The sequence below is a fragment of the Schistocerca gregaria genome, chromosome 1 (assembly GCF_023897955.1).
Source record: "Schistocerca gregaria isolate iqSchGreg1 chromosome 1, iqSchGreg1.2, whole genome shotgun sequence".
NCBI classification, from domain to species: Eukaryota; Metazoa; Arthropoda; class Insecta; order Orthoptera; family Acrididae; genus Schistocerca; species Schistocerca gregaria.
In genome coordinates this window covers 1,082,277,400-1,082,291,167 of record NC_064920.1, presented here as the reverse complement: position 1 = coordinate 1,082,291,167, position 13,768 = coordinate 1,082,277,400, and the positions used below count along the sequence as shown (strand labels likewise).

Here is a 13,768-nt window from a genome sequence, read left to right as displayed (position 1 = left end):
GAGAATCGGACAGAGACTTATGCGTTTGTTCCGGCGACACCAACGTCAGATGCCTCATGTCGAATGTTCAGGCAGGTAGTCTTAACCTGTTTTCCATACTCGTTTTGATGCATATGGAAGAAGGAAGGAAGGAAATGAGGTTCAAATGGCTCTGAGCACTATGGAACTTAACATCTGTGGTCATCAGTCCCCTAGAACTTAGAACTACTTAAACCTAATTAACCTAAGGACTTCACACACATCCGTGCCCGAGGCAGGATTCGAACCTGCGACCGTAGCAGTCAGTCGGTTCCGGACTGAAGGGCCTAGAAACACTCGGCCACCGCGGCCGGCACGAAATAAGGGTTCAACGTCCATCGACAACGAGGTCATTAGAGACGAAGCGCAATCTCGGGTTGTTTTTGTTAAGGATGGCCGAGGAAAGTGGCCGTGCCTCTTCAAAGAAACCGTCCCGGCATTTTCTGGAACGATTTAGCTGCATATAAGGTTTATTCTCAAGTCATTCTCCAATAAAACGGAAGCAGAACGTCACTATGAAAACACACGCCTCAAAGTTGGAGTGACATACAGTATAACATTCACCTCTTCTTTCCCTATCCTCCGCCAGAATGCAAATTATTGCTCTGTTTTCTACATAAACACGCGATCACAAATAGGAAAGTAAAGAGAAAGAGAGACAAAACGACATAACGATGTAGATAGTGAGCCTATGGAAAATGGAGAAACAACAAACAATATCCTTGATGATTTTTGTTCAAATTTAAAATGGTTCAAATGGGTCTGAGCACTATGGGAGTTAACATCTGAGGTCATCAGTCCCATAGAATTTAGAACTACTTAAACCTAACTAACCTAAGGACAGCACACACATCCGTGCCCGAGACAGGATTCGAACCTGCGACCGTAACTGTCGCGCTGTTCCGGACTGAAGCGCCTAGAACCGCTCGGCCACCGCGGCCGGCTGGTGATTTTTGTTTTATGGGTATTAGCCAGTAGTCCAAAGGATATTTCTCCCTCTAAAGTTTCAGTCCCTAACGCTGGAGACGTCATCAGGAGCTGTAACGACTCAGAGAGCAATTAAAGCCTCAGCAACCCCAACTGTTCACATGCTTCCACGCAACGGTCAGTTAATACGTCATCGGCTCGCTGCCTAAGATCACTGAATCGCACCGACGTGTGTTATGGAAAAAGAACCAACTATAGAGATAGTTTGTGCCATAAAATTAGACCGCAAGTTTGTCAGTAGTCTATATTAAAGAAATCACATAACGATTATTAGCTAGTAATCGAAAGATTCGTGTACTGTGCTATTAACTCATATCACTCTATATATACGTTACTTATGAAGTAGGTGCTTCATATGAATGTGAACTGGAAACGTCGACATCTTTTACAGTTTCTTCGATTTGCCGTGCCAATCCTAACGATCATAAGGATACGTGCCCATGGAAGATTATTGCTAATTAGACTACGTTCTAAAAATGAAGTGCTTTTTTTGCAAAAGACATTCAGAAGAGCACTTTACCACGTACATAGAGGGCAGCACGATGAATTTTATTGATCTATATAAAAAAAGGCAAATGTTCGTTTGTTCAAAATCGTTGATCTCCGGAAGTTCGTGACTGACTGCTTCGAAATTTTGACACAAAGCCTCATTGGTATACGTGCGTATTTTTATTTACCTGTTTCTTAAATAAATGTAATGCATAAATTTATATAAATTTAATGATACGGTAAACTATAAAATAAACAATAATAAAACGTTGTTAGCAAACAGGAAAGTTGTATTTATGGTTTAATGGTTTATGATTAGAATACTACTACAGAATGTGAATTAGCAATAACAATAAACGAGGCCTAGGAAAAGGTGGGAAGAGGAGATGGACAGAGGAGTAGCAGGAAAAGTATGTAGAAAACTGGAAGGAGGAGATGGACAGAGAAAGAGAGCAGGAGGATATGGATAGAGAGGTGGAGGAGGAGAGGGAGGTGGAGGAGAAGATGGATAGAGGAAAGGGAGAGGTGGTGATGGTCTAGGACAGGGGGAGAGGGGGGAAGGAGGAGATGAAGAGAGAGGGAGGGAGGGAGGAGGTGATGGACAAAGAGAGGGGGAAGGAGGAGGAGGAGGAGGAGGAGGAGGAGGAGGAGGAGGTCAAAGAAAGGGAGAGGTGGAAATGGACAGAGGAAGGGGAGAGAAGGATATAGGAACGTATATCCCATTCCCACACATATTAGAAAAAGTGTACTCTCTGTTTTGTTTCTTTAAGCGGACAGCAAAGCGTGGCCAGGTCAAGTAGCATAAAATAAAAATTAAGGAGGATCGATAACGCAGAAGAATTTTTTTTTTATGGAGAAGCAAATATACAGCCAATTCCCTTTCCCAAGCAGTTCCTTTTCTCCCTACACATCATTTGCAATTCGATTTGCAGATCAAAGAAGCAGTTCACAGACGATCCTGAATTTTCAGTTTTGGTCTGTTCTTGATGCAGTCTCTTGCGTATCGACGACGAAATTGTTGTCTTTCCAGTTTTCGCCTGCTGTAAAAAGCGTGTAACCTGTTTCTTGCATTATTCATGAAGCTTTTTTTTTAATTTTAAGTTTCATTTGATCGAGTTCCGCTACAGTGAGTACTCAGCCGATTCTAGAAGTAAAGACTGCCACTACCTAATAAACTGCATTTTATTTTAAGGAGAGTCCTGCATACATGTTTTTCTCGTGTGGTCACTCAGACCTGTTTTGGACCGCCGATAGACAACTGAAAAAGAAACAGAGAACGACGTAGAATTCTAACACTCCTGTCCGGTGTTCCTACTTGGAGTTTACAGCTGTGGGGTTAATGTTTCTTCCCCAGCCATCCATGATTTTCATTACAGCACTTTCGAGACAGCCCCTAGCGAATAAGACCAGAACACGAAATGTACAGTAATGGAAATAATTGCATTCTGGGAGAAAACTAAATGAGGTGTCTAACATTATACTAAATATAAAGAAAGGAAATGCGCCTGGTGATGGTTTTACGATAGAAAAGAATAAAGCAACGGGGAATGTGATACAAACTTGCAAAATTATTCACAGAATCCTATATTCGTTCTACTTCACAAGAAAGGTGATAGGTAAAGTATAAAAAAGCTATAAACCTATTAGCCTCCTCTTAACAATGTGCAAGATATTCTCATTGATCAGGCAGAAAAAATGGTCCAAATGGCTCTAAGCACTATGAGACTTAACATCTGAAGTCATCAGTCCCCTAGACTTAGAGCTACTTAAACCTAACTAACCTAAGGACATCATACACATCCATGCCCAAGGCAGGATTCGAACCTGCGACCGTAGCGGTCGCGTGGTTTCAGACTGAAGCGCCTAGAACATCTCGGCCACTCCGGCCAGCTTCATGCAGAAAAAGAAAGGTTTCAATCGCGCTAAGTTGCAAGCTGGTTCTAGAATGATTATGTACAATAGATATTCACAAGTCGACGTTATGAAATGTGGAATAAATTCTGATTTTATCTCTACGTGGAATTCATAGATTCTGAGAACTTTTTGAACTGATTTTCAACAAACAGACAATAAGCCATGAGAAGTGATTCAACATATTTACCTATGTTAGCATACTGTTAATCCACTATAAGGAAAAAAAGAAAAAAAGAAAACTGACGCATCACATATGAACTGGAAATCTTCGGGCTCGAATCTTGTTGACTGGGGTAGGACTGTCTTCAGTGATCTGTTTCGTTTAGAATTGAGACCCGAAGGAGAAGACGTGTGTGGAGACGCCCTGGAAAGTGGTACGCTACTAGCCCGACAGTGTCACTTCATTTCACAGCAAAACCCCTTTCGTTGCCATCCGCGGTACCCATACGCTTCGTTCTGTTGACTTCCACAGCAAGCCATCCAGCGCTTACATTTCAGCAAGAAAATTCCCGTCCGCATACGGCAATAGTTTGTATTGCTTGTCTTCACGCTTGCAAAACTCTACCTTGGCCAGCAAAGTCGCTGGATCTGCGCCCAATTGGCACGTTTGGAGCATTATGGGCAGGACCTTCAATTCAGCTCGGGATTTTGACGATCTAATGTGTCAATTGGACCGAATTTGGCAAGACATATCTCATAAGGACATCCAGCAACTCTACCAATCAAGCCAAGCCGAATAATATTTGCATAAGGACCAGACGTGCACCAACGTGTTACTGACTTATTCATTTTTGTGAAGCTCTTTGCCTAGAATAAATCTTCCAATTTCCTGAAGTTATATGCATTCGTTTGTCTGTGCATGTACATAACATCTACCGATTTCCATCCCATTCAGATAATTCCTTCGTGGTGCCTAGTTTTTTCGTCTTAGAGTGTATATACATCATGGGTATAGTTCCTGTTAATCAAGACAGTGTGAAATTCAGGGTTTGTAATAGGGGTCAGAAAAGGAGATTTGACGCCACCAAACTACTCTCAATATCAGTGTAAGTTTTCACATCCCTAAAGTGGGGGGAAAACGTTGTGATAGAACGTACATGAAATATGTTCATTTCGCTGATAACACAGTACTTTTTGACTCTAGAAGAAATTAAACTTAAGACGTAATGGAGGAGTGTATTTGAGTAACTTTCAAATTAGGCCTGATAATGAAATCAAATTTAATGGTTTTGATATACGAGGGGCGTTTGAAAAGTCTGTGCAAAAATAAAAACAATTTACGTGTTTGGAGTAAAACTTTTTTATTTTTCGACATAGTCTCCTTTTAGACTAATACACTTCATCCAACGCTGTTCTAATTTGTTGAACCCTTCCGAATAATAGGAATTGTCCAAGTCTGCAAAATAGCTATTAGTTACTGCAATCACCTCCTTGTTTGAAAAAAAATCTTTGTCCCACCAGCCATTTCTTCAAATTGGGAAACAAATAGTAGTCCGAGGGAGCCAAATCTGGAGAATTGGGGGTGGGGGGATAGGAAACGAGTTGGAATCCTATTTCCATTAATTTTGCGACCACAACTGCTGAGGTGTGTGCTGGTACATTGTCGTGATGGAGAAGGACTTTTTTGCGGTCCAATCGCCGGCGTTTTTCTTGCAGCTCAGTTTTAAAATGATCCAATAACGATGAATATTATGCACCTGAAATAGTTTTACCCTCTTTCAGAAAGTCGATGAGGATTATCCCTTGCGAATCATAAAAGACAGTCGCCATAACCTTTCCAGCCGAACGAATGGTCTTCTTTTTTGGTGCAGATTCTTCCTTGGTTACCCATTGTTTAAATTGTTGATTGGTCTCGGGAGTATAGTAATGTATCCACGTTTCATCCACGGTGACTAAACGACGTTTAAAGCCCGGTGGATTCTTTCTGAACAGCTGCAAACCATCCTTGCAACATTTCTCACGATTCCGACTTTGGTCAAGCGTGAGCAATTGCAGAACCTATCTTGCGGATAGCTTCTCATGTCAAAATGTTTATGCAAAATATTATGTACCCCTTCATTCAAGACGCCCACAGCACCAGCAATCTCACGCACCTTAACTCTTCTCTCATTCATCACCATATCACAGATTTTATCAATCATTCTTAATCAAAACGTCTTCAGTCCCGGGTTCGATCCCCGCCACTGGCTAAATTTTGATAAATAATCAGCATTGGCGCCGAAGACTTCCGGCATAAGAAGTCAGCCTCATTCTGCCAACGGCCTTGTCAAAGAGGACGGAGGAGCGGATAGAGGTTCAGGGCACTCTCTTGTCCTAGGGGTGTGAAATTGCCCCTAAAGGCGGAAGAATCAGCAATGATCAACGACATGAGGATGCAGAAGGCAATGGAAACCACTGCATTAAAGACACGTAACGTGTATCCACAGGACATGTGGCCTGTAGTTGAAGAAGTGTCATGATGATCTCTCCATTGGCAAAAGATTCCGGAATAGTCCCCCATTCGTATCTCCGGGAGGGGACTGCCAAGGGGGAGGTTACCATGAGAAAAAGATTGAATAATCAACGAAAACATAATGTTCTACGAGTCGGGGCGTGGAATATCAGAAGCTTGAACGTGGTAGGGAAACTAGAAAATCTGAAAATGGAAATGCAAAGGCTCAATCTAGATATAGTAGGGGTCAGTGAAGTGAAGTGGAAGGAATACAAGGATTTCTGGTCAGATGAGTATCGGGTAATATCAACAGCAGCAGAAAATGGTATAACAGGTGTAGGATTCGTTATGAATAGGAAGGTAGGGCAGATGGTGTGTTACTGTGAACAGTTCAGTGACCGGGTTGTTCTAATCAGAATCGACAGCAGACCAAAACCGACAACGATAGTTCAGGTATACATGCCGACGTCGCAAGCTGAAGATGAACAGATAGAGAAAGTGTATGAGGATATTGAAAGGGTAATGCAGTATGTAAAGGTGGACGAAAATCTAATAGTCATGGGCGCCTGGAATGCAGTTGTAGGGGAAGGCATAGAAGAAAAGGTTACAGGAGAATATGGGCTTGGTACAAGGAATGAAAGAGGAGAAAGACTAATTGAGTCTGTAACAAGTTTCAGCTAGTAATAGCGAATACCCTGTTCAAGAATCACAAGAGGAGGAGGTATACTTGGAAAAGGCCAGGAGGTACGGGAAGATTTCAATTAGATCATGGTCAGACAGAGAATCCGAAATCAGATACTGGATTGTAAGGCGTACCCAGGAGCAGATATAGACTCAGATCACAATATAGTAGTGATGAAGAGTAGGCTGAAGATCAAGACATTTGTCAGGAAGAATCAATACGCAAAGAAGTGGGATACGGAAGTTCTAAGGAATGACGAGATACGTTTGAAGTTCTCTAACGCTGTAGATACAGCAATAAGGAATAGCGCAGTCGGCAGTACAGCTGAAGAGGAATGGACATCTCTAAAAAGGGCCATCACAGAAGTTGGGAAGGAAAACATAGGTACAAAGAAGATAGCTGCGAAGAAACCATGGGTAACAGAAGAAATACTTCAGTTGATTGATGAAAGGAGGAAGTACAAACCTGTTCCGGGAAAATCAGGAATACAGAAATACAATTCGCTGAGAAATGAAATAAATAGGAAGTGCAGGGAAGCTAAGACGAAATGGCTCCAGGAAAAATGTGGAAACATCGAAAAAGATATGATTGCCGGAAGGACAGACTCAGCATACAGGAAAGTCAAAACAACCTTTGGTGACATTAAAAGCAACGGTGGTAACATTAAGAGTGCAACAGGAATTCCACTGTTAAATGCAGAGGAGAGAGCAGATAGGTGGAAAGAATACATTGAAAGCCTCTATGAGGGTGAAGATTTGTCTGATGTGATAGAAGAAGAAACAGGAGTCAATTTAGAAGAGATAGGGGATCCAGTATTAGAATCGAAATTTAAAAGAGCTTTGGAGGACTTACAGTCAAATAAGGCAGAAGGGATAGATAACATTCCATCAGAATTTCTAAAATCATTAGGGGAAGTGGCAACAAAACGACTATTCACGTTGGTGTGTAGAATATATGAGTCTGGCGACATACCATCTGACTTTCGGAAAAGCATCATCCACACAATTCCGAAGACGGCAAGAGCTGACAAGTGCGAGCATTATCGCACAATCAGCTTAACAGCTCATGCATCGAAACTGCTTACAAGAATAATATACAGAAGAATGGAAAAGAAAATTGAGTATGTTCTAGGTGACGATCAGTTTGGCTTTAGGAAAAGTAAAGGCACGAGAGAGGCAATTCTGACGTTACGGCTAATAATGGAAGCAAGGCTAAAGAAAAATCAAGACACGTTCATAGGATTTGTAGACCTGGAAAAAGCGTTCGACAATATAAAATGGTGCAAGCTGTTCGAGATTCTGAAAAAAGTAGGGGTAAGCTATAGGGAGAGACGGGTCATATACAGTATGTACAACAACCAAGAGGGAATAATAAGAGTGGTCGATCAAGAACGAAGTGCTCGTATTAAGAAGGGTGTAAGACAAGGCTGTAGCCTTTCGCCCCTACTCTTCAATCTGTACATCGAGGAAGCAATGATGGAAATAAAAGAAAGGTTCAGGAGTGGAATTAAAATACAAGGTGAAAGGATATCAATGATACGATTCGCTGATGACATTGATATCCTGAGTGAAAGTGAAGAAGAATTAAATGATATGCTGAACGGAATGAACAGTCTAATGAGTACACAGTATGGTTTGAGAGTAAACCGGAAAAAGACGAAGGTAATGAGAAGTAGTAGAAATGAGAACAGCGAGAAACTTAACATCAGGATTGATGGTCACGAAGACAATGAAGTCAAGGATTTCTGCTACCTAGGCAGTAAAATAACCAATGACGGACGGAGCAAGGAGGACATCGAAAGCAGACTCGCTATGGCAAAAAAGACATTTCTGGCCAAGAGAAGTCTACTAATATCAAATACCGGCCTTAATTTGAGGAAGAAATTTCTGAGGATGTACGTCTGGAGTACAGCATTCTATGGTAGTGAAACATGGACTGTGGGAAAACCGGAACAGAAGAGAATCGAAGCATTTGAGATGTGGTGCTATAGACGAATGTTGAAAATTAGGTGGACTGATAAGGTAAGGAATGAGGAGGTTCTACGCAGAATCAGAGAGGAAAGGAATATGTGGAAAACACTGATAAGGAGAAGGGACAGGATGATAGGACATCTGCTAAGACATGAGGGAATGACTTCCATGGTACTAGAGGGAGCTGTAGAGGGCAAAAACTGTAGAGGAAGACAGAGATTGGAATACGTCAAGCAAATAATTGAGGACGTAGGTTGCAAGTGCTACTCTGAGATGAAGAGGTTAGCATAGGAAAGGAATTCGTGGCGGGCCCCATCAAACCAGTCAGTAGACTGATGACCCCAAAAAAAAAAACCTCCACAGGGCGTCCAGAACGTTCATCATCACTTGTGCCCATATGGCCGCTCCGAAAATTTTGAAACCACTTATAAACTGTTGTAATCGAAGGTGCAGAGTCACCTTAATGTTTTTCAAGCTTCTCTGTAGTCTCCTGAGGCGTTTTGCCTTTCATAAAGTAATGTTTAATCACCACACGAAATTCTTTATCGTCCGTTTTTTGACAATCACTTTACTTCCTTGATTCACACGAATGCCAACCACAAAGAAATAGACCAATATGGCTGAAACTTGGAGTGCGTTCTTTCCAAAGATGTTACTAACTAAATATGACCTCGATACGCGCCGTTCGTGCCATCTCTCGGACTTTCCACGTACTTTTCAAATGCCCCTCGTATCGTCTCTGAAATCTAACATAATGCGCACTTCTTCAGAAGGAATAACTGTTTCAGCACACCGCGGGAAATTTAGCCACACTTACAACAAAAGTGGTGCTGGTACAGATACGAACGGCACAGCATTTGTGGTTCCTCGTATACTATCGGTATATTAGCCCATTTATCCTTCCGTTTCTCAATGCGACTCCCCCAATATATTGAGTACGGTAAGAGGAAAACTAGGCATCATTGCACTCATAGTTCTGTAGAAACTACCATGATACGAGGCGATCAGGGAGCAAGCGGTGAAACTCCTCAAAACCTGTGTTTTGAGAACAGAGGCCTTGTACTCTCTCTATTGCATTATCTTTTCCTCACTCTAGTGAATCAATCCCCTGGTTGAGCTGTGTCAGATGGCAGCACTCTTCTTGGCAAGTGAAACAGCCGTTAATTATTCCAGACGACAGGTGAAGACAGCCCACACTGCTGCCTGTGTTTCAAAGTGTTGTAGTTCCATGACACCAAATAACCATTACTATGGACGTAGAGGACTGTTCACAAGGAAATTAAGGTAAGCCAATTTAATTCAAAACGTACTGCGAAGCACACTTCACGTTTTTATCACTTACGTCGTTTGTACACCTGGTCTGACAACAACATAACCTGCCTTGAAACCGCTAATGCAATAGAATGCGTTTCTCTAATGTTACTTTTGGTGTTTCTAATAGCCATTTACTTATATTTTTTGTTGTACGGCTGAGAGAGAGAATCGTAGAGAATGGTCAGTCACCATTAAAGCAGAGAGGAGAAAAACATACACATGTGAAGACCTGGGAGACGAACAAAAGGAAAACTCTCCCAAATTTTGGACATGAGTATATAACCAGGAAAGGGCGACTGGTTAAAAGAAAAGGGTGCTACTGAGTCTCTACATGTCCATTAAAGTGCTCTACAAGAACAACAGAAACTGTTTTATTCTTTCTGAAATCTAGTTGACTATTCACAACAAAATATTTATGTTCTGGGCTCGGTGCAATCATTCTGTGCGCAAAGGAGACGACCGCGAAATGATTGTGGAAATCAGAAATCAACGTTATTTGCTTCCTAGATATGGAAAACCAAAGAGTCCAGGTTTGAAAGCATTCTCTCTGAACACATTTCGAATATCCGATGAACGACTGTAACGTTACATAACAAAGCTTGTTGTTTGTGCTTTAATTGACACTCGTGGCAAGAAGACCCCGGGCAATAACATGGATAAAACGGATGTTATGGAACGTATCAAATCATTTCCAGCCTATCAAAGCCGTTACAAAAGAAATAAAAGTTCCAAAAGAGAATACTTAAACCCAAATCCAAAGTGTACATCCACAGATGTGATAAAGAACATAGAACACCAGTAAGACGGAAATTCTGTTAAGATATCTTTTCAACAAAATTTAATCTCCATTTCAAGCTAGCATCAAAAGACACGTGCAGTTTCTATGATGAAATTAACATGAAGATTTCAGTGGGACAGAATGAAGCTATTTTGCTGTCCATGACGCAGAAAAGATGTGCACTTAAGAATAACTCCTCAGGCTATGAAGAATTTGAAATCAGATGCAGCAAATATGTCAAATGACTTGTACGTACTGGTCTTTGATCTACAGAAAGCAATCCCGTTTCCAAAACTGTCCAAGTCAGTAGCACACTACAAGAGGAATCTGTGTGCCCACAACTTCGGAAAACTTTCATCTAGTGAAAAATGATTTTATGTATATGTGGGATGAAACAGCAGGAGGAAGTGGGTCACATGACCTTTCATCGCCTCTACTGAAGCATCTCAAGGAACATGCTAATCATTGTAAGCAGGTGATTTTGTATTACGACAGCTGCACGGCACAAAATCGGAACATAAAAATGGCACTTTCTTTGAAGAAACTATTAGAAGAGCCTGGTATGTAATCCAAAATCGTAGATCATAAATTATTTGTGTCAGGTCATTAGCACCTACCAAACGATGCCGACTTTGGCTTGACAGAAGCAAAGAGTAGAGGCAACCCATATAACTGGATAACCGTTCAAACAAACCAAGCAGAAAAGTCATTTTAAAATAGTTCACAGGATGCATACTGACCTTCTATCCGCAAAGAAATTGCAAGCAGTCATTCAAACAGGAAGAAAACCGTTGACGGTCACTGGCAAGACATTTAGTGGTTGAGGTATGAAAACGGTGTGTATACCACAATACTCTCGATCCTGACATTTATTTCCATGAAATTAATTTGACAAAGACAGGTACAGGTGGAGCAACACGTCAGCTACCAGAAGAAGACAGTCTCTACACAAGCAGCGACGTGCAGTTACGGACGCAAAGGAGAAGGATATATTGGATTTCCTGCTTTTTATTTCTCCAATTCAGCGCCGTTTCCTTAAACAATTTCCTTGCACTGCAAAAACACGTCAAAAACAGTTTGCTGAAAATGACGCCGAGTCTGAAGACAGCAATGAATTGTTCTATGAGTAGGCATATGTAATCAATACAAGAATGGGTGTGGACATATTCAACACGGATCTGTTATATTATGTACTACTTTGTATTTATTTACAGGAGACACTCAAGCAAGTCCATAATTTCCGTTTCAAACATTGTTGCAGCCTCCAATGTTTCTTCGATATACTCCGTTCTGCAAGGAATAAGTGAAGTATAATTGTCTATTTGACAATAAATGAAATATATGTTTATTAAATTTATGCAGATTTTTTAAATCCCATACATATTTATTTCCGACGTCTCAGAAACTCTTTCTCTGGACTTGCACCACTTGTATTCTGAATCCCTCTTACAGCAGTTGCACATATTTCGTTCTTTTAATATTGTTACATGGCCAGTAAATTAACAAAAACACGTAATCAATAGAATACTAAAATAACTGCTAAGTTCTTTGAACAAAGAAAATATTTGGCCCGTGGGGGGATCGAACCCACGACCTTCGCGTTATTAGCACGACGCTCTAACCAACTGAGCTAACGGGCCGATATTTCTTCGTTGCTAGGCACAGCTATAGTAATGGTATTCCTCTGCATAGCGTGATATAAATACTTTGCAAGACGTGGGTCTGTTCCAACGGCTGGCTCAGATACAGCATGGCAGTTGGTGGTGGCGGCGGCCAACACGTCATCGCAGCGTCTGCCCACGCACAGCAGCAGCACGTGAAGAACACCGTGCCAGTGCGTGTCTCGCCAGAGAGTTCAAGGCCAACGCTTGTCTCTCTCGCCTGCAGGCGCCGCTGTTAAAACTGGACAAATCCGGTGCGCCCGTATCAGCTACGCGGCGTTTGCATTCCGCCGACCCATGTGGACATCCATGTGTGGATGATGCCCCACCAGACAGGCCTCGATAACTGGGGTACCACTTTACGTGCACATTGCATGCGAGGGTAACGAGTGGTGGGGGCTTTCCGAACATCATTGCGTCGTTGTTATCAGTCACAGGTTAGGCGTATTACAGTACAACGCGTAAGTGAGGAACCTGCGCGGATGCTGGTGGATCTCTCCGCCCGTAGTCAGTCAACAGAAGCGTGTACGTCGGGGGGCATGGACGTGTACAGTACATGTTCTCAATAAGCACACGGTGTATTGTCAAAAATCGCGTTTGTTGCTATGCGTGAGTCTTGTGCCAGTTACGTCCAGATTTCTAGACGGTAGCATCTTATTGTCGTCTTCAGATAGTCATGTTAAGTAATCCGTAACATATCGTAACAAGCCGATGAAGAAGTACTTTGTCCGGACTTAAGCAATACTGTGCCGGCATACTGAGATAATATTCAGCTTAACACACCAGAGCGAATGTGGTAGGCACACTAAAGAACACGGCGATTCAGCACTGTAAGTGTATTTATCTACGTTTCGTTATGGTGATTCCTATTTTTCAAGTGTGACATTTTTTTGTGCTCTGCTCTAGTTTGGTTCCACTGTACAACAAACTGAGCTGCGCGTAATTTGAGCTCCAATGGAAAAAGAGCAAGGTGTGCCCCTAGGCACGAAAAATCGCTTAAAGGGTTGATTTTTTATTTCAGAAACTAGTGTTTAGAGGTGTCTGCTTAATGCACAAAATGCGTGTTTGACCATCAGCTGGCTTTTTATTTACAACCCAAATATCGACCAGTTTCAGTCACAGACCATCTTCACGGATTCTACCCTAAAACACAAAAAAATACATGTAGTGCACAGGAAATCGTTAACCGTTAACTTCATCACTTTCAACGTAACAACTGATATTATGTATTAAATGTTATATTACAATCTACAAAACTGCCGAAGATAATGTTTCTCGCGCAGATATGACGATAAAATTACGTTTACTTTTAAAAATTCTTATTCCATTATAAATACGGAGAGGAAATGTACGAGAATACACGAATAAACCTGCAGAACGTGCTGCTTTCGTTTATAGCATTTGGTAAATAGTTCTTTGCAGTCCTGCTTGTGCTTCAAGCCTCTCTCACCAGAATCATTTACGACTTTCAGTTTTTAATAACTAGCACTGACAAAATATTTATTTCCGTGTCGATCGTTGGAT

The 13,768-nt window shown here is 41.6% G+C and overlaps 1 non-coding gene across 1 annotated transcript; it reads right to left on the bottom strand.

Moving 5' to 3' along the window:
• Nucleotides 1-12,149: 12,149 nt before the first annotated feature.
• Trnai-aau (transfer RNA isoleucine (anticodon AAU)) lies at nucleotides 12,150-12,223 on the bottom strand. The gene has a single exon. It is a non-coding gene; the product is annotated as a tRNA-Ile (tRNA).
• Between the last annotated feature and the right edge of the window lie 1,545 nt (nucleotides 12,224-13,768).